The sequence below is a fragment of the Salmo trutta genome, chromosome 17, assembly GCF_901001165.1.
Source record: "Salmo trutta chromosome 17, fSalTru1.1, whole genome shotgun sequence".
In the NCBI taxonomy this organism is placed as follows: domain Eukaryota; kingdom Metazoa; phylum Chordata; class Actinopteri; order Salmoniformes; family Salmonidae; genus Salmo; species Salmo trutta.
Window position 1 is genome coordinate 29936488 of NC_042973.1, and position 25347 is coordinate 29961834.

Genomic DNA, 25347 nt, shown 5'->3' on the forward strand with positions numbered 1-25347 from the left:
GAGAACCACCATTCATATTTTCAAGCATGGTGGTGGCTGCATCATGTTATGGGTATGCTGTCATCGGCAAGGACGAGGGAGTTTAGGATTAAAAGGAACAGAAAAGAGCTAAGCACAGGCAAAATCCTAGAGGAAAACCTGGTTCAGTCTGCTTTCCAATCAGACACTGGGAGACAAATTCCCTTTTCAGCAGTACAACAACCTAAAACACAAGGCCAAATATACACTGGAGTTGTTTACCTAGAAGACAGTGAATGTTCCTGAGTGGCCTAGTTACAGTTTTACTTAAATCAGCTTGAAGATCTATGGCAAGACTTCAAAATGGATGTCTAGCAATAATCAACAACCAACTTGACAGAGGTTGAATAATTTTAAAAAGATTGTGCAAATATTGTACAATCCAGCTGTAATCGCTGCCAAAGGTGATTCTAACATGTATTGACTCAGGGGTGTGAATACTTAGACTACCGATCAAAAGTTTGGGGTTATTTAGAAATGTCCTTGTTCTTGAAAGAAAAACTATTTTTTGGTCCATTAAAATAACATCAAATTGATCAGAAATACAGTGTAGACATTGTTAATGTTCTAAATGACTATTGTAGCTAGAAACGACAGATTTTTTATGGAATATCTACATAGGCGTACAGAGGCCTATTATCAGCAACCATCACTCCTGTGTTCCAATGGCACGTTGTGTTAGCTAATCCAAGTTTATCCTTTTAAAAAGGCTAATTGATCATTAGAAAACCCTTTTGCAATTATGTTAGCACAACTGAAAACTGTTGTTCTGATTAAAGAATCAATAAAACTGGCCTTCTTTAGACTAGTTGAGAATCTGGAGCATCAGCATTTGTGGGTTCGATTACAGGCTCAAAATGGCCAGAAACAAAGACCTTTCTTCTGAAACTCATCAGTCTATTCTTGTTCTGAGAAATTAAGGCTATTCCAAGCGAGAAATTGCGAAGAAACGAAAGATCTCGTGCAACGCTGTGTACTCCTCCCTTCACAGAACAGCGCAAACTGGCTCTAACCAGGTTAGACTGACAAGTTTCAGAAGTTCTTTGTTTCTGGCCATGTGTGTAGATGGGTGAGAGAAAAAAAAGAATATTTAATACATTTTAAATTCAGGCTGTAACACAATGTGGAATAAGTCAAGTGGTATGAATACTTTTTGGAAGCACTGTACATTTGATATCATTTAGGGATGGGGCTGGGTGGGTGTGGAACTGGGTGGTTTGTCTAAAATACTTGATTAGGGACTGGAGACGCTAGACTGATCACCCTTAGACATTTAACAAACAGAGTTCAAAAGTCAGCCTGATGTCTCCAGACCCCAACATTAAGTACAGTCCTCTCTGTTCGGACTGCTGCTGTGTACATTTCATCTGTTCAAATGTGTTGAGTTGTGTTCCTAGCTTATTTCTTACCTTAGTCTTTCCACATTATCAATGCTAATGTTTGTATTCAAATTATGAGAACAAAAGCTCAGTGAAATCATAAGCCAGACACCAGAACAATTGAGGGACATTTCAGCTACCAAATCTGGAGGGTTTTGTAATTGAAGTTGTGCAAAGTGTTATCAGAAGAAAACGTATTATAGCATAAACCTTCGATATAGCAAACTAACCCTGTGCACTTTAATGTCAACAGGCATTTTGTAAATTGATCATGAAGGGAATTCATTGCAGAGTAAAAGCAATTAAAAGGCAAACATGGTAAAATAACAGTCATTTACAGTCAGTTTCATCATTATACCAAGAGCTTTTGGTATAAAAAAAAAGTGAATAAGTGAGGAGGCAGGTTTAGACTTCCCGAAGATTACCTTTGCGACGTTACGTTAAATACAAAATATGCATTAATAGGGATACAAATATCACCTACGCCAGGTAAGCAGAACATTATTTGTGGCATTTTCATACCTACGTACATAAAAACAGACAGTTTGTAAACTGAGAGTGTTATTCTGTTGCCATTTAGGGAGAATGATGATAACATTATTAGTGTCCCCAAAATAGTAGCTCCAGAAACCATTTAAGGCAGAGGTTGTAGGAGAGTTGTAACTGTGTGGTTACAGTCTTAGTACCCAGGTAAGAGTGGTGGGATGGCTGCTTAGCTGAACGCTGGCTTACTTGTTCAATGCTGCAGTCATCTCAGGCACAGCCTAGTGAGAGAAAAACAGAGGAGTTTAAGACGGTTACACCTCCCTAACCAGGCAAATCTAGCCAGGTTGAAACAATGGACATGGTGTAAGCTTGCGACATGGAAATGGAGGGTTGAGCTTTGCTATAACTGTCAGTGTTTAGTCTCATGGTTTTGGGGTGACACCATTTAAGATCAATTCATTAATAAACCAATTAAAATCTGAGAGTAACTGGGTATGAGGGGCATGAGCGGGGTACCTGAAACTATATCAGTAGCACCCGAGTCGAGTGTGTCCCGGAGATCAGTTTTCAATTGAAGGAAGAGGAGAAAGCCCATACATTTTAATCGGTTATCCGAGGAGTGATCACATGTAAGATGATAACCAGCAGGTCACAACTCTGCTGCCACGAGCTACTATTGCCAGTCACTTTTACAGAGTTTACCCAGAACGCCTGGGCCTCTCACACACCCCCACAGTAAATAAAAGATGAACAACAGGACACATACACACGAAAATAAAAGCTCCTTCTCTTTCACCGAAAGCAAAGGCCCTCTTGTCCAAGAGTTTGTCAACCCTCTGGCACACTGGCCATATGTGCCAGCCAGACAGTAGAGGGCAGCTAAGCATGTAAAGTACTGACACTAGGGAAGAGAAAATAAAACCTGAGAACTTCCACCCAGCCACTTAAGTTAACTATCGATTTCTTTTTATGGTCCGAAGGAGAGCTGTTGTTGCATCTTAACAGAGCAGCAGGCTCTGGCCACAATTCACCTGATTAATTCAACACCTCAATAATTCAACAGATGCACATTTCCATTAGGAGGGATAATAATGCGTCTTGCAAAATGTATCAGGGAAATGGTGAATAGAATTTTCTGACTGTCACTTTTGTCATGTCTTGGTTATTGAAATGCCTCTCTTGCTAATCAGGTATTCAGCACTGTGCAGGAGGCTGGTGCAGTGTTGGGTTTGTTTCAGTCATGGCAAGGGTGTTTGGTAATCAGCCTGCTATCTCACCTTAAAGAGATCAGCCACCAGACCATAGTCAGCCACCTGGAAGATGGGAGCCTCTGGGTCCTTGTTAATGGCAACAATAGTCTGCAGAATAAAACGTAGTTCAAAATATCGCAACATGCTCTTTTTTCTTATACTTGTGTATACCTAACAGAAGATTCTGGGGAAAAGGACAGAAAAAAAATCCAGCACGAATGGTAACTGTACTGTACCTTGCTGTACTTCATCCCAGCCAGATGTTGAATAGCTCCAGAGATAGCAACAGCGATGTACAACTCCTGCAGAGAGAACAAACAAGGACAAACAAGCTTTATCAATATAATAACACAAGAGCTTGGTGCATGTACACATCTATGTAGTGTCAGTTGTTTCAGGCTGCTGAACACAGGTAAGACAATATTTACTAAAGAAATGTATTTTCCATCTATCTTCTGAAAAAGTAATCAAAAGCTGACCATGATACCACTAAGGCCCTCATTGGCACCCTAGTACTGATGCAGCTGATTGCAGGGCAGTCCTGGGGTGAGTTCAGTTCGATTGAACGTTTGTTGTGTAACGGCTTGTACTGAGCACGTTTCTCCAAAACATTCTTGAACAGACTGAGGTAAGTTTGGTCGGTATGGCTTGAAGCAATGAGTGACATATTTAAAGGGTAGCTGTGCCTTTAACCCACAACCAGTTTTTCAATTGGTCGTTCAGAACAACACCATTTGTTTAATTGAACTTTGCATTGTGTTTTTCCTTCACAAGGCAGCCCTGGGTTTCCATATTAGAGGATGGAGCTGTTCTAGTGCTGACCCTGACCATGTAATCTCAGAGAGAATGCTGGGGGTGGTGAAGCAGAGTGTATGACCCTCCACCTCTGGGAAAAACAGAGGCTTTCAGCGTAATGCACTGCCATATTAATATTTCAGTGCTATTTAATGTTATTGGAGTAGTCTCAGAGGAGCAGAGCATAAATTTATGAACACAAATGTACTAAAGACTAAAAGTGAGGACCAATATTTCACAATGAGAGGTACTGTCCTGTCCAGCAAGAGCACGGTCCTACTGTAGCAGAGGGAAAACAACAGCAAAAGATGTATGCTTTAGTTCTTAAATATCACTGTATGGAAATATCAGAGTACATACATGTCTAGCCTATTTGGAGAGTCTTCTCAGAGTTCTTCTCTTTGAGCTCTTTTAGCAGCTTTGCGGTTTTCAATAAGAAGACCAGGCAGGCACACCTGCTGTTGTGTTGCTAGCTTTCCCTCAGGTGTCAAAACAACTCCCTACATTGCAGCATGTTTGCATCGCTAGCTAGTCATTCAAGTGTGGTGATGCTATTGTTAACCGATAAAAAAAAAGATTTAAAAAAAAGAAATGTACTCCAACATGACAACCTGGCTGCTCCGTTGCCAAGCTGTTCCCCAAATGTGGTACTCCCCTGAAACGTTGCTACGGGATGACACCCCACAGCTTAGGTTACATAATTGCAAAAGCTTAACTGTGAAATCCATGCTGACAGAAAGAGTGAATGTCAACTAATTCTGTGCCGGGAGATTCTTTCAAATGTAAAAATTTCAGCAAAATTATACTGAACAAAAATAAACAAAATAATTTCACTGAGTTACAGTTCATAAAAGAAAATCAGTCAATTTAAATACATTCATTAGGCCCTAATCTGTGGATTTCACATGAATGGGCAGGGGCGCAGACATGGGTGGGCCTTGGAGGGGCCCACCCAATGGGAAGCCAGGACCTGCCAATCGGAATGGGTTTCTCCCCACAAAGGGCTTTATTACAGACCAAAATAGTCCTCAATTTCATCAACTGTCCAGGTGGCTGGTCTCAGATGATCCTGCAGATGAATCCAGATGTGGAGGTCCTGGGCTGCATGTTTACACGTGATCTGCAGTTGTGAGGCCGGTTGGACGTACTGGCAAATTTTCTAAAACAATGTTGGAGGCAGCTTGGTTCACATTCCTGCAGTCAGCATTCCAATTGCATGATCCCTCAAAACTTGAGACATCTATGGCATTGTGTGGTGTGACAAACTGCACATTTTAGAGTGGCCTCTTGTCCCTGGCACAAGGTGCACCTGTGTAATGATCATGCTGTTTAATCAGCTTCTTGATATGCCACACCTGTCAGGTGGATGGATTACCTTGGCAAACGATAAATGCTCATTAACAGGGATGTAAACAAATTTGTGCACAAAATTTGAGAGACATTTTATTTATTTTTTAAAAACACTTTACATGTTGCGTTTATATTTTTGTTCAGTATATAACTGGAGCAGCTCAATACTGGACATAACCACTATATTAAGCCTGCAAATAAATAAATAAATATATGCACACACTATTGTCAAAAGGGGTTCAATCTAATAATTAATAAAACTGTTGTATATGTCAAATATAAATTGCTTGTTACCTCACATAACAAAAGGAACACAGCTTTGGGCTATGTCACTCATAGGGAATAATTCAAGGGGACATTTGTAAAATTAAAAAAAGGCGGCAGACAGACCGTAACACTGATAAGACATGCATGGTTCTGTCCTAACAATGCCTGAAGGTAGCGATAAGAAATTACCTTCTAATATTTATGTGAATCCTTTGGGTGGTGTGCATGAAGACAAAGAACAACTGACGGACAAATATGAACAGGATTAAAAAAAACTGCAATTCAAATTGTATTTAATACATTAAGCCTACATGACAATCTTGTCAAAACATTAGCAAAATACAATTTGGGAAGAATGACCCGATCTGGGGGTCTGAGCAGACATCCACTGCACTGTGCACTGCTCTTTAATGGATCAGCTAAATCATTTAGGAGCCTATATGTGCCATTAACTACATTTCATGGGGTCTAATGTGTGGATAATCACAGCTAGGATATCCCAGTTGAACCGGATAATGGATCCCTTTGCCCTTTTAAAAAGGTTAAATTCCCATCTTTAGAACACTGAATTCCAGGAATTGTCTAACAGGTCTTTGTCAAGCTGCGGGTAACTTGCACAATAATTGATAGTGGGTGGGTAACTCCTCAGAAAACATATATTCGCATTTTCAGAAAAAAATTGTAAGTTTAGACCCACAAAAGGTTTACCGGTATCTTGAAAAATTTCGCAATATTATTACAGATGACACCATTGAGCACAACATTGCCTATCAAAGAATAGGATGAGTGTAAAATGTTCCAGAGTTTGTCACTTACGGGGCCACGATCTTGCCAGTCTGTCCAACCTGCATGTCATTGGGGACATATCCAGCATCCACAGCAGCTCTGGAAGCACCAACTGTGGGGGAAATCATTTCAAACCTACTTTACTGCTAATGGACAAAAAAATGCAATCCAATTTTTTCACCAATAATTGATCTATTCAAATATAGAAAGTAACATTTGTTGTCATTGAAAGACTCATTCTAAATGACCCACTTACCTGCAGCATTCATTTTGTCAGCAAGGTCATAGAGCAGCTTGAAGTTCTCTCCATTCTTCAGTCCCCTTCCTAAAAGGACGAGACAATAATGATTTATTTAAACGTTTACATGAACATGACAAATAAATTGATGTGTAAGGCAAATGGTATGATGAGCTGAAGGTGACTTCTACCTCCAGACACCACAACCTTAGCACTGGTCAGCTCTGGACGGTCAGTCTTGGTCAAGGTTGCTTCCAGCCAATCAGACATCCCAGCGGAATTAGACGTAGCAACTGAAATAAACAACTCATAGGGATCGTCAGAGGATCATATTAAATAAAACTGTATCTCAAGTTCTTGCTTTTAACTATACCCTGACAAAATAAGTTATCCAGTCAGGAAATTAAATAATTATTTTAGAATGATAAACAAGAACAATGGCTTTTGTATGTATGCTTTTCATGTGTTTATCAGTGCATGGTTAGTACTATAGCTACCTTCCTCTGATGTAGCACTGCCTCCCTCCACCTCAGCGGGCTCAAAGGATGTCCCTCTGACAGTGAAAACCTTGACATTATCATTACACTTCACAGTGCTGAGAGCATTTCCTGTGAATGAGACAAACAGTGATGTTTTGTTATCTAACTCTAAACCTCATGCAACTCTTCTGATGACAAATGGGAAATAAAAGTAGAGAATTAATTTCACAGAATCTAATTTGGGAAACATCTTCTGGGCTCAAGGTTCACCATGAGTTTTCAATATGACCTATTTGGACATGACAATTAAACAGCAACGGTTTAAGTGGATAATGTCATTTTGATTCATTCAAAGCCCATAAGTGCAATTGAGAAATTAGGCTTTTGGGATCTAGTCATTGCTGGTATTGCCAAAAGACTGAATTGGCTCTATATCTAAAAGCAAACCAGTTCCCCATGGTACAGTACATGGAGAGTTACTGGTCAAATTCATAAGAGCAGTCCCAAATGCAGTAACAAATTCAATTGATTTCCAATGATAATATCAAACAAAATCCATATTGAGTCTCAAAAAATGTCTAAAGCACTCTAAAGTGCATTGGTGAATTAAAATGTGCTCAAGAATTCTGAAGGATATCTTAGTAGTATACAGTGACTTGCGAAAGTATTCACCCCCTTGGCATTTTTCCTATTTGTTGCCTTACAACCTGGAATTAATTAATTTTGGGGGGGTTTGTATCATTTTATTTACATAACATGCCTACCACTTTGAAGATGCAAGATATTTTTTCTTGTGAAACAAACAAGAAATAAGCACAAAAAAATAAAATTTGAGCATGCATAACTATTCAAAATAAAATACACTTAAAATACATAAAAATACATTTAAATTGCATTTAAAATACTTTTGCAAGGCACTGTTGGTTGGTTTGGGGGAAAAACAATAGCAATATGCTTTAGTTCAAATGTATCTTTTCATAACACATTCACAAAAAGCTAGTTACCGGCATAGATGGTTCTGACAAAGGTGTCAGGGGATTTGATCTCAATAACGTCTGAAATAGGAGCAACATCCAACTTGGCAGCCACTCTTGGGAGCAGATTCTAGAAAAGACGGGTTGGTAAATAAGCAGGGATATAAGGCAATCTGTAACGATCAGCCAAAGATGCTCTACAAATAAGTTCCAGAAACCATGGCATGAATGAAAAATACAGCATACTCATAACAGCTATGTTTTTTACACAAGGCTTATGAAACCAAATCCATCCTACGAAATACATCAAATCATCTGCAGGCGGATTGCTTTGCTAAGAAGTGACAAATGACCTGAAGGTATGTACAGTTGAAGTCGGAAGTTTACATACACCTTAACCAAATACATTTCAACTCAGTTTTTCACAATTCCTGACATTTAATCTGAGTATAAATCCCTGTCTTAGGTCAGTTAGGATCACCACTTTATTTTAAGAATGTGAAAATGTCAGAATAATAGTAGAGAGAATGATTAACTTCAGTGTTTATTTCCTTCATCACATTCCCAGTGGGTCAGACGTTTACATACTCTCAATTAGTATTTGGTAGCATTGCCTTTAAATTGCTTAACTCGGGTCAAACGTTTTGGGTAGCCTTCCACAAGCTCCCCACAATAAGTTGGGTGAATTTTGGCCCATTCTTCCTGACAGAGCTGGTGTAACTGAGTCAGGTTTGTAGGCCTCCTTGCTCGCACATGCTTTTTCAGTTCGGCTCACAAATGTTCTATAAGATTGAGGTCAGGGCTTTGTGATGGCCACTCCAATTCCTTGACTTTGTTGTCCTTAAGCCATTTTTCCAAAACTTTGGAAGTATGCTTGGGGTCATTGTCCATTTGGAAGACCCATGTGACCAAGCTTTAACTTCCTGACTGATGTCTTGAGATATTGCTTCAATATATCCACATCATTTTCCCACCTCATGATGCCATATATTTTGTGAAGTGCATCAGTCCCTCCTGCAGCAAAGCACCCCCCACAACATGATGCTGCCACCCCCGTGCTTCAAGGTTAGGATGGTGTTCTTCGGCTTGCAAGCCTCCCCTTTTTTCCTCCAAACATAACGATGGTCATTATGGCCAAACAGTTCTATTTTTGTTTCATGAGACCAGAGGACATTTCTCCAAAAAGTATGATCTTTGTCCCCATGTGCAGTTGCAAACCATGGACTGGCTTTTTTATTGCGGTTTCGGAGCAGTGGCTTCTTCCTTGCTGAGCGGCCTTTCAGGTTATGTCGATATAGGCCTCGTTTTACTGTGGATATTGATACTTTTGTACCCGTTTCTTCCAGCATCTTCACAAGGTCCTTTGCTGTTGTTCTGGGATTTATTTGCACTTTTCGCACCAAAGTACATTCATCTCTAGGAGACAGAACGCATCTCCTTCCTGAGCAGTATGACGGCTGCGTGGTCCCATGGTGTTTATACTTGCATACTATTGTTTGTACAGATGAACGTGGTACCTTCAGGGGTTTGGAAATTGCTCCCAAGGATGAACCAGACTTGTGGAGGTCTACAATTTTTCTTCTGAGGTCTTGGCTGATTTCTTTGGATTTTCCCATGATGTCAACCAAACAAGGCACTGAGGTTGAAGGTAGGCCTTGAAATACATCCACAGGTACACCTCCAATTGACTCAAATGATGTCAACTAGCCTATCAGAAGCTTGCTTCTAAAGCCATGACATAATCTTCTGGAATTTTCCAAGCTGTTTATTAAAGGCACAGTCAACTCAGTGTATGTAAACTTCTGACCCACTGGAATTGTGATATAGTGAATTATAAGTGAAATAATCTGTCTGTAAACAATTGTTGAAAAAATTACTTGTGTCATGCACAAAGTAGATGTCCTAACCGACTTGCCAAAACAATAGTTTGTTAACAAGAAATTTGTGGAGTGGTTGAAAAACGAGTTTTAATGACTTCAACCTAAGTGTATGTAAACTTCCGACTTCAACTGTATATAAGGGTCTTATAACCTTACTTTCCCAAATGCAGACGCTCCAGCACAGATATGGGTGAAGTTGAACTGCTGTCATATGGATTAGACCAAAAGGCAACAGGAATGTGTATACTCATCTTCTTTTTAATAGGCATAAAGAAGGAAAACCAAAACACACGTATACAAACACACCACCGATACCAGTCTTGTCAGGCACACAGCTAAACAAGAACCAACTACCCACAAATCCCATAGAAAAACACCCCTCTTAAATAGGACCTTCAATTAGAAGCAACTAGGAGCAGCTGCTTCCAATTGAAGGTCAACCCAACAAACACCACATAGAAATAGATATACTAGAACTAACATAGAAATAGACTAACAAAGAACATAGCCCAACAACCCCGAAACACTCTAAACAAACACACCCCTCTTAAATATGAACATAGCCCAACAAACCCCGAAACACTCTAAACAAACACCCCCTGCCACGTCCTGACCAAACTGCAATAACAAATAACCCCTTATACTGGTCAAGACGTGACAACTGCTTCTGGGTTGCCAGTATAAGTGCAGTCAATTCCTCTGTGGAAAGACATGCAAGTTGCTGTTAACACCACATGCAAATCGATTTAATTTTTTTTATTACTCAGATTTTTAAGTAAGATGCTGAAGTAAAACTTCCAACTCATTTACAGCTTCAGTGAATCTATTGTCTGCATCTGCTTCACACTCTGGATATACATACCTGGCAGAGAGCCTTTGTAAGCATCATTTTGAGCAATCAGAACTGTCTTCACACCTAGGACTTTGCTGACTTCCTGTGCAACCTGAAGAGATGGTTAAATATACAGCAAATCAATCCATTGAAGAAAACCACTAAGCGTCTAGGTCTGGATATCGGGTAAATCCATTTGACTTCAAGCACTTTTTGCCAGCATCCATTTTGATTTAAACAAACCTTCTATACATGATTGCTCATGGAAGAAGTCACTGGAAACAAGAAACAGTTGAGTTTGATATAATTTAAAAGGTTACAAAACAAGGTTGTCAAACTGCTTTATAATTTCTTGAAAAAAAAATCTAGAAATTATACATCAAACGTCAAATATCTAAAAATGCATTCATATTCACGTTGTAGTTTAGACCCTACTTTACACATCTGAAGTTTGTGTTGTGCCGCCATCGGTTGAGACATATTCTTGAATACAGGGTGTGTCATTTCAATCATAGAAATGTCATTCATAGAACGGACATCCCTTCAGTCCACTGCAATTTAGCTGGTACACCATTGACATTTTAATTGAAATGTTAACTTTGAATTACTCCCACAAAGATGGCCGATGGTCCAACCACTGTTGACTGTCAACATAAATGGTCATGTCTATTCTATTATTTACATCATTCCAATAGGTTTCTGATGGAGGATTGACAGTATAATATAAAATCTACAGATATTCCCATTCAAGTCAACATTCTCTGATGTGTGGACCTTTAACGATCTATTCCCATTTTAGTAAATTGATCAGAAAAAACATGAAACCTGCCCTGTATTTAAGCGCATGTTGTGTCTCGACCTATGGCGGGCACAATACAAACTCAAATATAAAACTTACTGTATGTGAATGACAAATCAGAGTTTTTTTTTTTTTAGCTAATAGACATTTAATGGGTAAACCCTGTTTGTCAGCTTTTAAAATATATAAATCTCAACCGTTTATCTTTTCCCATAAATATTTTCCCATTGTAGAAGTGCTCAGAAAGTTACTTTTTGTACCTGAATGCCAAAACATTCATTATGCAAAATAGATCAACCTTGAGCACGTTTTATCTAAGTGGACACATGTTTTTATATTTTCAATAAATGTAAAATCTCATTTACATACGTATGTATGTGTACACCCCTTCAAATTAGTTGATTCAGCTATTTCAGCCATACCCGTTTTCCGACAGGTGTATAAAAATAGAGCACACAGCCATGCAACCTCCATAGACAAACATTGGCAGTAGAACGGCCTTACTGAAGAGCTCAGTGACTCAACGTAGCACTGTCATAGGATACCACCTTTCCAACAAGTCAGTTAGTCAAATTTCTGTCCTGCTAGAGCTGCCCCAGTCAACTGTCAGTGCTGTTATTGTAAAGTGGAAACGTCTAGGAGCAACAACAGCTCAGCTGCGTAGTGGTAAGCCAAACAAGCTCACAGAATGGGACCGGCGAGTGCTGAAGCGCGTAAAAATCGTCTCTTCTCGGTTGCAACACTCCTACAGAGTTCCAAACTGCCTCTGGAAGCAGTGTCAGCACAATAAATGTTCATTGGGAGCTTCATGAAATGTTTTTCCATGGCCGAGCAGCCACACACAAGCCTAAGATCACCATGTGCAATGCCAAGCATCGGTTGGAGTGGTGTAAAGCTCGCCACCATTGGACTCTGGAGCAGTGGAAAAGCGTTCTCTGGAGTGATGAATCACACATCACCATCTGGTAGTCCGACAGACAAATCTGGGTTTGGTGGATGGCAGAAGAACGCTAATTACCTGAATGCATAGCGCCAACTGTAAAGTTTGGTGGAGGAGGAATAATGGTCTGGGGCTGTTTTTCATTGTTCAGGCTAGGCCCCTTAGTTCCAGTGAAGGGAAATCTTAATGCTACAGCATACAATGACATTCTAGATGATTCTGTGCTTCCAACTTTGTGGCAACACTTTGGGGAAGGCCCTTTCCTGTTTCAGCATGACAATGCACCTGTGCACAAAGCGAGGTCCTTACAGAAATGCTTTTTTGAGATCGGTGGGGAAGAACTTGACTTGGCCTGCACAGAGCCCTGACCTCAACTCCATCAAACACCTTTGGGTAGAATTGGAACTCCTATTCGCCCAACACTTGTGCCCGACCTCACTAATGCAAATGTGACTGAATGGAAGCAAGTCCCCGTAGCAATCTTCCAAAATCTAGTGGAAAACCCTCACAGAAGAGTGGAGGCTGTTATAGCAGCAAAGGGGGGGGACCAACTCCATATTAATGACCATGATTTTGAAATGAGATGTCCGAATAGCAGGTGACCACATACTTTTGGTCATGTAGTGCAAGTATTCACACCCGAGGCATAGATCTTCAAGACGATTTAAGTCAAAACTGTAACTAGGCCTCTCAGGAACATTCAATATCGTCTTGGTAAGCAACTCCAGTGTATATTTGGCCTTGTGTTTTAGATTATTTTCCTGCTGAAAGGTGAATTTGTCTCCCAGTGTCTGTTGGAAAGCACACTGAACCTGGTTTTCCTCTAGGATTTTACCTGTGCTTAGCTCTATTCCGTTTCTTTTTAGCCTAAAAAAACTCCCTAGTCCTTGTTGATGACAAGCATACCCATAACATGATGCAGCCACCACCATGTTTGAAAATATGAAGAGTGGTACTCAGTGATGTGTTGTGTTTGCCCCAAACATAACACTTTGTGTTCAGAACATAAAGTTATTTTCTTTGCTACTTTTTTTGCAGTTTTACTTTAGTGCCTTGTTGAAAACAGGCTGCATGTTTTGGAATATTTGTATTCTGTACAGTCTTCCTTTTCCCACTGTCAATTAGGTTAGTATTGGAGTAACAACAATGTTGTTGATCCATCCTCAGTTCTCATATTACAGCCATTAAACTCTAACTGTTTTAGTCACCATTGGCCTCATGGTGAAATCCCTGAGCGGTTTCCTTCCACTCCGGCACATGAGTTAGGAAGGATGCCTGTAACTTTGTAGTGACTGGGTGTATTCACTGCTCGACTGAGGGACCTTACAGATAAATTGTACGGTTAGGGTACAGAGATGAGGTAGTCACTCAAAAAGCATGTTAAACACTATTATCGCACACAGAGTGAGTCCATGTAACTTATTGTGACTTGTTAAGCAGTTTTACTCCAGAACTTACTTAGGCTTGCCATTACAAATGGGTTAAATACTTATTGACTCAAGACATTTCAGCTTTTCATTTTTAATGAATTTGTTTAAAGAAAATTAAAACATAATTCCACTTTGACAATATGGGGTATTGTGTGTAGGCTAGTGACACAAAATATAAATTCAACCCATTTTTAATTCAGGCTGTAACAACAAAATGTTGAAAAAGTCAAGGGGTGTGAATACTTTCTTTAGACACCATCTGATCAAACCCAAGATTTAGCCTACCTTTGCAGTCTGTTCCAGCAACCAAACAGGACACGTCTCCTAGTTTCTTGGCTGCAGTAATAGCACTCAGCGTAATGGGGGTCAGCTTGTCATTGTTGTGCTCTGCCACCACCAAGGTGCTTTGAAACCTCTGGAGGAGACCAGACTACAGAGGAAATTTATTTTTCAGTAAATGGCATAACATAAACGTAAACATAACTGCTCTCATGCCTATCAAATGTACCATATGTACAATTCAGCAGCATTTTGTGTAGTCCAATAAACAGCAAGGTATTGAATCAAACAGGATACTACAGATTCTGTTCAGGTGTACCTTTTGGGGAAAACAACATCTAATGGGTATTGTTTTGGAGGTCAGCTATAGCAGAAAATGTGAGCTACGTAACACCGAAGGGGAGGAAGGATCTGGGCCAAACCCTTCTGTAAACAAGCTGACATAACATCCAAGATATGCACTGGCTTATACAACATTTTGACAGGGAGTATCAATCCTATCATCAACCTAAAACAGGACCAGATATATCTGAACCTGTGTCTGAAAGACAATTTGAATTAACGTTACCAGAGTAAAGGTAATTCACACAGCAGTCTAACCAACGTCACAGCACAATACAGTAGCAAATTGGGAGCAAATAGTAGCTCTACATGAAATTATGGTCTTCATTGAAATTGTGCTTCAATGCCTTTAAAATCAGTGCACCATTGTTTATGAGGTTGCATAAGCTAGCTATCTAGCTAGCTACAGTAACAGCTAGTTAACGTTAGCTACATTTTCAGCTAGCTAAGGTCTGTGAAGCTGGCTGTGAGATCAAATATGATCCGATTTTCAAAACTATGCAATGTAATTTTTTCATATGTATTAATAATAAAGCAAGGGAAATCAATGTATTGTTAAACTTTCTATGGTTTTGTGCACAGGGCAGATAATTTAACTAAGCTGCTCCTTTTACTCTCTGTTCCGAACGTGCTAGACGGCCAGTTCGTATAGCCTTTAGCCGTACCCTTATCCTACTTCTCCTCTGTTTCTCTGGTGATGTGGAGGTTAATCCAGGTCCTGCAGTGCCTAGCTCCACTCCCACTCCCCAGGTGCTCTCATTTGTTGACTTCTGTAACCGCAAAAGCATTGGTTTCATGCGTGTTAACATTAGAAGCCTACTCCCTAAGTTTGTTTTACTCACTGCTTTAGCACACTCTGCTAGCACAGATGTCTTAGCAGTGTCTGAATCCTGGCTTAGGAAAACCACCAAAAACCCTGAAATCTCCATCGCTAACTATAACATTTTCCGCCAAGATAGAACTGCCAAAGGGGGCGGTATTGTGATCTCCTGCAAAGATAGCCTGCAGAGTTCTATATTACTATCCAAGTCTGTACCCAAACAATTCAAGCTTCTACTTCTAAAAATGCACCTTTCCATAAACAAGTCTCTTACTGTTGCCGCTTGCTATAGACCACCTTCAAGATAGAACTGCCAAAGGGGGCGGTGTTGCAATCTACTGCAAAGATGTTGCAATCTACTAAAAATTCACCTTTCCAGAAACAAGTCTCTCACTGTTGCCGCTTGCTATAGACCTCCCTCTGCCCCCAGCTGTGCCCTCGATACCATATGTGAATTGATTGCCCACCATCTATCTTCTGAGCTCGTGCTACTAGGTGACCTAAACTGGGACATGCTTAACACCCCAGCCACCCTACAATCTAAGCTTGATCCCCTCAATCTCACACAAATTATCAATGAACCTACCAGGTACAACCCCAAATTCGTAAACACCCTCATAGATGTCATCCTAACTAACTCGCCCTCCAAACACACCTCTGCTGTTTTCAATCAAGATCTCAGCAATCACTGCCTCATTGCCTGCATCTGTAATGGGTCTGCGACCAAACGACCACCCCTCATCACTGTCAAACGCTCCCTAAAACACTTCTGCAAGGAGGCCTTTCTAATCGACCTGGCCGGGGTATCCTGGAATGAAATTGACCTCATCCCTTCAGTAGAGGATGCCCGGCTATTCTTTAAAAGTGCCTTCCTCACCATCTTAAATAAGCATGCCCCACTCAAAAAAATTAGAACTAGGAATAGATATAGTCCTTGGTTCACTCCAGACCTGTCTGCCCTTGACCAGCACAAAAACATCCTGTGACGTTCTGCATTAGCATCGAATAGCCCCCGTGATATGCAACTTTTCAGGGAAGTTAGGAACAAATATACACAGGCAGTTAGAAAAGCTAAGGCTAGCTTTTTCAAACAGAAATTTGCATCCTATAGTACTAACTCAAAAAAGTTCTGGGACACTGTAAAGTCCATGGAGAATAAGAGCACCTCCTCCCAGCTCCCCACTGCTCTGAGGCTAGGAAACACTGTTACCACAGCTAAATCCACTATAATTGAGAATTTCAATAAGCATTTCTCTACAGCTGGCCATGCTTTCCACCTGGCTATCCCTACCCCGTCAACTGCCCGGCACCCTCCACAGCAGCCCGCCAAAGCCCCCACCATTTCTCCTTCACCCAAATCCAGATAGCTGATGTTTTGAAAGAGCTGCAAAATCTGGACCCATACAAATCAGCCGGGCTAGACAATCTGGACCCTCTCTTTCTAAAATGATCTGCCAAAATTGTTGCAACCCCTATTACTAGCCTGTTCAACCTCTCTTTCGTATCGTCTGAGATTCCCAAAGATTGGAAAGCTGCCCCGGTCATCCCCCTCTTCAAAGGTGGTGACACTCTAGACCCAAACTGCTATAGACCTATATCTATCCTACCCTGTCTTTCTAAGGTCTTCGAAAGCCAAGTTAACAAACAGATTACCGACCATTTCGAATCCCACCGTACCTTCTCCGCTATGCAATCTGGTTTCAGAGCTGGTCATGGGTGCACCTCAGCCATGCTCAAGGTCCTAAACGACATCATAACCGCCATCGATAACAGACATTACTGTGCAGCCGTATTCATCGACCTAGCCAAGGCTTTCGACTCTGTCAATCACCACATTCTTATTGGCAGACTCGACAGCCTTGGTTTCTCAAATGATTGCCTCGCCTGGTTTACCAACTACTTCTCTGATAGAGTTCAGTGTGTCAAATCGGAGGGCCTGTTGTCCGGACCTCTGGCAGTCTCTATGGGTGGGCCACAGGGTTCAATTCTCGGGCCGACTCTCTTCTCTGTATACATCAATGATGTTGCTCTTGCTGCTGGTGATTCTCTGATCCACCTCTACGCACACGACACCATTCTGTATACTTCTGGCCCCTCTTTGGACACTGTGTTAACAACCCTCCAGACGAGCTTCAATGCCATACAACTCTCCTTCCGTGGTCTCCAACTGCTCCTAAATACAAGTAAAACTAAATGCATGCTATTCAATCGATCACTGCCCACACCTGCTCGCCCGTCCAGCATCACTACTCTGGACGGCTCTGACTTAGAATACGTGGACAACTACAAATACCTGGGTGTCTGGTTAGACTGTAAACTCTCCTTCCAGACTCACATTAAGCATCTCCAATCCAAAATTAAATCTAGAATCGGCTTCCTATATCGCAACAAAGCATCCTTCACTCATGCTGCCAAACATACACTCGTAAAACTGACCATCCTACCGATCCTCGGCTTCAGTGATGTCATCTATAAAATAGCCTCCAAAACTCTACTCAACAAACTGGATGCAGTCTATCACAGTGCCATCTGTTTTGTCACCAAAGCCCCATACACTACCCACCATTGCGACCTGTACGCTCTTGGTGGTTGGCCCACTGGCTACAGGTTATCTACAAGTCTCTGCTAGGTAAAGCCCCGCCTTATCTCAGCTCACTGGTCACCATAGCAGCACCCACTCGTAGCACTCGCTCCAGCAGGTATGTCTAACTGGTCACCCCCAAAGCCAATTCCTCCTTTGGTCGTCTATCCTTCCAGTTCTCTGCTGCCAATGACTGGAACGAACTGCAAAAATCTCTGAAGCTGGAGACTCATATCTCCCTCACTAGCTTTAAGCACCAGCTGTCAGAGCAGCTCACAGATCACTGCACCTGTACATAGCCCATCTGTAAACAGCCCATCTATCTACCTACCTCATCCCCATACTGAATTTATTTATTTATCTTGCTCCTTTGCACCCCAGTATCTCTACTTGTACATTCATCTTCTGCACATCTACCATGCCAGTGTTTAATTGCTTTATTGTAATTACTTCACCACCATGGCCTATTTACTGCCTTAACTTACCTCATTTGCACTCACTGTATATAGACTTTTTGTTTTCTTTTGTTCTACTGTATTATTGACTGTATGTTTTGATTATTCCATGTGTAACTCTGTGTTGTTGTATGTGTCGAATTGCTATGCTTTATCTTGGCCAGGTCGCAGTTGCAAATGAGAACTTGTTCTCAACTAGCCTACCTGGTTAAATAAAAAATCAAAAATATGTCTATCAGGCGCCTACAACACCAGCTTGTACTATGTGTGCTTTTTTTGTATTTGCCACATTGCGAATGAATAGCAAGTTACTTAGCTAGATAGTCTGATATAATCATTTGTGTGTAACGTTACTTACCAACTGTTTGAAATGTGTTTTCTTGATAGCTCTATGCATCTTTGACTCTGCTCCTCAATGCTCACCTCTTGAATGAACTCTGACAGCTGTAGAATGTTCTCGCAACACAAATGTCTGGTTGGACTACAATCACTTCCATTTTGGGTGGAAGCAGAATAACCAAAGACAGTACAGTGTGAAGAAAGGCAGATATTGATCATCCAATAGGTGTCCGTATGGGAGTTGCAGCGATGAGACAAGACTGTAACTACCAGTTGGATACCACAAAATTGGGGAGAAACGGGGTAAAAAATAAATAAAAAAATCCCTGATCACACAGTTAGGCGACGTTGGCTAGTTTAAACTCATGCGCAGAAACATGTAATCGAGTCTAACTAATGGTCTCCGCTAAACTGTGCATGTATCTAAGGCACTCCTTACAAATAAAGTTGATTTTGACGAAAAGGAAAACGTGTCAGTTTGTCACTTTCAGGTGGTTGTAGTAATGACATGTTCAACTACTTAAGACATTGTTTAGAATCTAGGTTGTGCTTTTAGACTTATAGATAATTAACAACTAAGGAATCATTTTCCCACTTCTCTCATTGACTTCTCAAACCTAGGCCTGGTCTGCTTGGTCTGTTTCGAAGTATTCCCGGAAGTCTCGCGACGTTGCGCCTCTGGGTTTGGAAACTCAGTTGAATAACGTTGTATTTCAGAGGCCCATCCTAGATCCTGCCTGTACCACTCGGGTGCATGATGATGACTGGGTAGATGGATGTGGGCAACAGGGAAAACAACGTACTATTATCAACAGCAAAGTTTTTACAACTATACATTCAACCCAGATCTGTAAACATACTCATTTAAATGAGTAGATGGCAAAGTTCTATGAGAAGGGTATAGCCAGTAAGACAATGCACACCAAATAATGTTTGATAACCAATCTGTAGCCTAGACCCTACCTACCTAGGCCACATGAATCGACTTGATTCCGAGGGGACTGGACCGAGTTAGGGAAACCCTAGCCTAGACCATATCACATTACAGTCATTTAGCAGATGCTCTTATCGAGAGCGAGTTACAGTAGTGAGTGCATACATTTTCATAAATTGTTTTCTTCCATACTGGAAGCCACAACCCTGGCGTTGTAAGCGCCATGCTCTACCAACTGAGCTAAATGGCACCCACACAGGATATGTGATAAGGGACATCTTTCCACCCAGGCAAAAGCTAAGTCTTATCTTAAATCGATCTTGTGCTATGATGTCCATGAAGAAATATGCCTTCACAAATATTTTGAAACTGCACCAGTACGAAAACTCAAAACTCTGTCCTAATGTTTAATTGCAGTATTGGGACAGGTCTACATTGTGATGAATACATATATCAATTATTGTAGGAGGAATTATAATTTTAATCTCAATAGGATCATCTGTTGGCTATCTAGGCCTAATGGATAACTACATGAATGATGAATACAAAATAGGCAGCCTATGAAGTTGTTTCATTTAAAGGTTTCAGGGTCAGGGATGGATGGCAAACATGAACATGTAACAAATAAAGATTTAGTAGCCATTCACAAAACAAAATGATGTTATCATAAACATTACTCTATTTATGCAACTACAAAATTGGTCCTGACTCTCTGTGGTCACTAAAGATCCCATGGCATTTATTGTAAAAGTAATCCGGTTTCCTGGCTAAATTCCTAATCTGGACCTCATACCATCATGGCCATCTAATCATCCCCAGCTTCCAGATGGCTCATTCATACCCCTCCTCTCCCCTGTAACTATTCCCCAGGTAGTTGCTGTAAATGAGAATGTATTCTCAGTCAATTTACCTGATAAAACAAGAGCAAAATAAAATAAATAAATAACAATAAATTACCTTACTATGATTGTTTTCAATTAAAATAGTCAAAAATAAACAAAAATAGCTTCTTAGCAAAGAGCAATTTCTCAAGCAAGAATTTTGATAGGACTGGGAGTGGTCTGAGTGGGGAGGGAAGACGGAAAACAAGTCAGAGAGGTTTGGAACTCTCTTTCTTATTGGTCTATGAACTCATTTACCAGGCAGGCCAAAACTCCATCCCACCAAATAAGGCTGGAATTTCAGGCAGACTTTAAACAGCTCTTACACTAAAATGGCATTATCATTTTCACAGTATTATTCCAACCTCATAGCGTGTAAATATATATGTGCAACACAAGAAAATCACATTTTTGATGCACTGGGCCAAAGGTGAAGCTTGATACAAGTTCACAGTTTGATTTTCAGGAAATGGTTGATGTTGCCACGTTGTCTTATGAATAAAGACATCTTGAACAAATAAACCAAAAATCTGATGACAAATCATGCAGTACTTTGCAATAATGTAATTATTTAGGGTGAGTATTGAAAATGTGCTTTCTGGAAAACCTTACATAATCATCCCATTGTCTTAACCCCCAACATGATACTATATTAATAGCTTAGGAACTCTACTACAATATATAAGGGGAAAAGGGAAGAAATATTAAACACAGGATGAATGATGTCTTCAAACACAAATTGTCCTGAGACCACATTTTTTCAGTCGATACTGGCAAATTTGGATACATTGATTGGCAAAGTGGACACTTAATAATTTATTGTAAAGAAGGAGAAATTAGAGAATATATATCAGTAATTTCTATATTTTAATGATAAACATCAATTATTCATACAAATTACATATATTAAAACATTCTGTAGGTATTTTTGTGGAACATTAATAATGATAATTTATTGTTATTATTAATATCATCAAAGTTGATTATAATTATATTACCTACAGTACCAGTCAAACGTTTGGACACACCTACTCATTCAAGGGTTTTTCTTTATTTTTTACTATTTTCTACAATGTAAAATAATAGTGAAGACATCAAAACTATGAAATAACACATATGGAATCATGTAGTAACCAAAAAAGTGTTAAACAAATCAAATATGCCTTGATGACAGCTTTAAACACTCTTGGCATTCTCTCAACCAGCTTCACCTGGAATGCTTTTCCAACAGTCTTGAAGGAGTTCCCACATATGCTGAGCACTTGTTGGCTGCTTTTCCTTTACTCTGCGGTCCATCTCATACCAAACCATCTCAATTGGATTGAGGTTGGGTGATTGTGGAGGCCAGGTCATCTGATGCAGCAGTCCATCACTCTCCTTCTTGGTCAAATAGCGTTTACACAGCCTGGAGGTGTGTTGGGTCATTGTCCTGTTGAAAACCAAATGATATTCCAACAAAGCGCAAACCAGATAGAATGGCGTATCACTGCAGAATGCTATGGTAGCCATGCTGGTTAAGTGTGCCTTGAATTCAAAATAAATCACTGGCAGTGTCACCAGCAAAGCATCCCCACACCTTCACACCTCCTACTCCATGTTTCACGGTTGGAACCACACATGCAGAGATCATCCATTCATCCACGCCGTGTCTCACAAAGACATGGCGGTTGGAACCAAAAACCAAAGGACAGATTTCCACCAGTCTAATGTCCATTGCTCGTGTTTCTTGGCCCAAGCAAGTCTCTTCTCCTTTTTGGTGTCCTTTAGTAGTGGTTTCTTTGCAGCAATTCGACCATGAAGGCCTGATTCTCGCAGTCTCCTCTAAAAAGTTGATGTTGAGATGTGTCTGTTACTTGAACTCTGTGAAGAATTTATTTGGGCTGCAATTTCTGAGGCTGGTAACTCTAATGGACTTATCCTCTGCAGCAGAGGTAACTCTGGGTCTTCCATTCCTGTGGCGGTCCTTATGAGTGCCAGTTTTATCATAGCACTTGATGGTTTGACTGACCTTCTTGTTTTAAAGAAATTATGGACTGCCTAGGAACCCATTGTTCTTTGGCTGTCATTGAAAATAAGAATTTGTTCTTAACTGACTTGCCTAGTTAAATAAAGGTAAAAAAATATATAAAAATTCCAGATGACTACCTCAAGAAGCTGGTTGAGAGAATGGCAAGAGTGTGCTAAGCTGTCATCAAGGCAAAGGGTGGTTACTTTGAAGAATCTCAAATATAACATATATTTTGATTTGTTTAACACTTTTTTGGTTACTACATGATTCCACATCAAATCAGGTTGTCACATACACATGTTTAGCAGATGTTATTGCAGGTGTAGCAAAATGCTTGTGTTTCTAGCTCCAACAGTGCAGTAATATCTAACAATTCACAATAATACACACAACCTAAATGTAAAAGAATGGCAATAAAGGAATATATCAATATTATTAGAGTGACTAGTGTTCCATTATTAAGTGGCCAGTGATTCCAAGTCTATGTATATAGGGCATCAGCCTCTAAGGTGCAGGGTTGTGTAACCAGGTGGAAGCTGGCTAGTGATGGTTATTTAACAGTCTGATGGCCTTGAGATAGAAGCTGTTTTTCAGTCTCTCGGTCTCAGTTTTGATACACCTGTACTGACCTCGCCTTCCGGATGATAGCTGAGTGAACAGGCAGTTGCTCGGGTGGTTGTTGTCCTTGATTATCTTTTTGGCCTTCCTGTGACATTGGGTGCTGTATGTGTCCTGGGGGGTAGGTAGTTTTTCCCCAGTGATGTGTTGGGTAGACCGCATCACTATCTGGAGAGCCCTGTGATTGCGGGCAGTGCAGTTGCCGTACCAGGCGATGATACAGCCCAACAGGATTCTCTCAATTGTGCATCTGTAAAAGTTTATGAGGGTTTTGGGCGCCATGTGTTATTTCATAGTTTTGATGTCTTCACTATTATTCTACAGTGTAGAAAATAATACAACTAAAGAAAACTCTTGAATGAGTGGGTGTGTCCAAACTTTTGACTGGTACTGTATATGTAATTGTGTAGCCAATAAATACAATAAAATTAACATCTAGGCTTATAGTATCAGCACAACATTCTCAACACTACACTCTAGTGGACATTTCATAGCATGCAACCTGAAAGACCTCTCACACCTCAATTTGAATGCCTTTTGTTATTGTTACAGGAGTCAAATACAGCAAAATAAAACAAAGATGATCCTATACCTGTATGGTTATGAATATAGCTAGCTAGGGTTTTTAATGTTGGTGAGTTAATATATTTCTATGTAAAATGCAGCTATGCTAGCTTTTGCTAGCAAGCTAGCTGATAGCAGATTTGAGGTTAGTGTTAAGTTTAGGAGTTCATTTAAAGGGTTAAGGTTAGGGAAGGGGAAGGGTTAGTTAAAAAGGTTAAGGTTAGGGGAAGGAATAGCTCAAATGGTTAAGGTTAGGGTTAGAGGAAGGGTTATCTAACATGCTAAGTAGTTGCAAAGTAGCAAAAAGTTGTTGAAGTATGTTGTTGAAAAGTTGCTAATTAGCTAAAGTTGTCAGTGATGAGATTTGAACTTGCCACCTTTTGGTCGTTCTATACGCCTACCCATCCAACCTGACTAACTACCCTACTTTCATTTTTGCCTTAAGTAACCATCTGTCTTATGTGACCATACCAAACGTGACATATCCGACTAATTTGAGCGTCCAGGATTTACGTTTACTATGTCACCTCTAGTCTATGAGACCAGGCTGCTGGAGATGTGGGTCCACAATGATGAAATCATACCCATTGAACCTATTGTTTATCATCACATACTTCCTCATTAACAGGCATGCATTAATTGTTGGTTATGTTAAAGATATCCATTACAAATGTTAAATGGTGCACTTTGCTACGTATCCCTTAACCAATGTGTATATCACATGCAAAAAAATGGATGGATTTTCCATGTCAAAACGTGTCTTAAAACGTACTGAAAAGGGTCAATCTTTTCTAAAGATTTCTTGATTTATATATCCGGACAATACTAATCAAATTTGAATTTTCATTATACAATATTTCAGAATGGGAACATCTTGCTATTATACTTATACATTTCCAAAACAAAATTCAGAGTAGTCTAATAAATGTCAGTTCATGGAATGCGTGGCAAAATAGCTTCTTCATTTATTTTGGGGGGGAATTTTGTTAGATTTGTATACATTGACAAAATAATAATATTGACTAACTAATTTGGCTGTTATTAAAAACAGAAACAACGAAATGGTCCTTTCTGCTCCAAAAGGACCTTTCTGCGTCTTTTCCAGTAGAGGGCTCACTCATAGAACTCTAGTTCTCCGTGAGGTCTCTTGTCTAATCTTACTTTATGAAACCCAGGCTTTCAATATGATTTCGCAATGCATATTATACGTTTTTGTATTGTCACCAGGAAAAATAATAATGATAATAAAAAAGAATATTAAGAAGATAAAAAATGAATAGGTCTGCATAATCATTATCATCACCGTAATAATTATCACAATCATAAGTGTAGAAGCATAATCATAACAATAAAGTAAAACTTTCCACTCAACATATGTGTGAAAATCTCTTTATGTTAAGAAAATGAAACAGTTTTTAGTATTTAGACTTTTTGTCTTGGGTCTTTCTTATCATTCCCTATATTATGCAACACATTTCAATGAAAATTACAAAACTCAATTTCGAATTTCTTTAAATTACCTTTACAACTTTTCTTCCAGTTCCATGCTTTTTAAACAAAAAGAAAACGCTGGCTTGGACACAACAGAACACGGATGGAGGGGGTCTATGTTGATCCAGTAGG

The 25347-nt window shown here is 40.0% G+C and overlaps 1 pseudogene; it reads right to left on the reverse strand.

Annotated features, from left to right (window-relative positions):
- Positions 1-1622: 1622 nt before the first annotated feature.
- LOC115151999 (electron transfer flavoprotein subunit alpha, mitochondrial-like) lies at positions 1623-18798 on the reverse strand (annotated as a pseudogene).
- Between the last annotated feature and the right edge of the window lie 6549 nt (positions 18799-25347).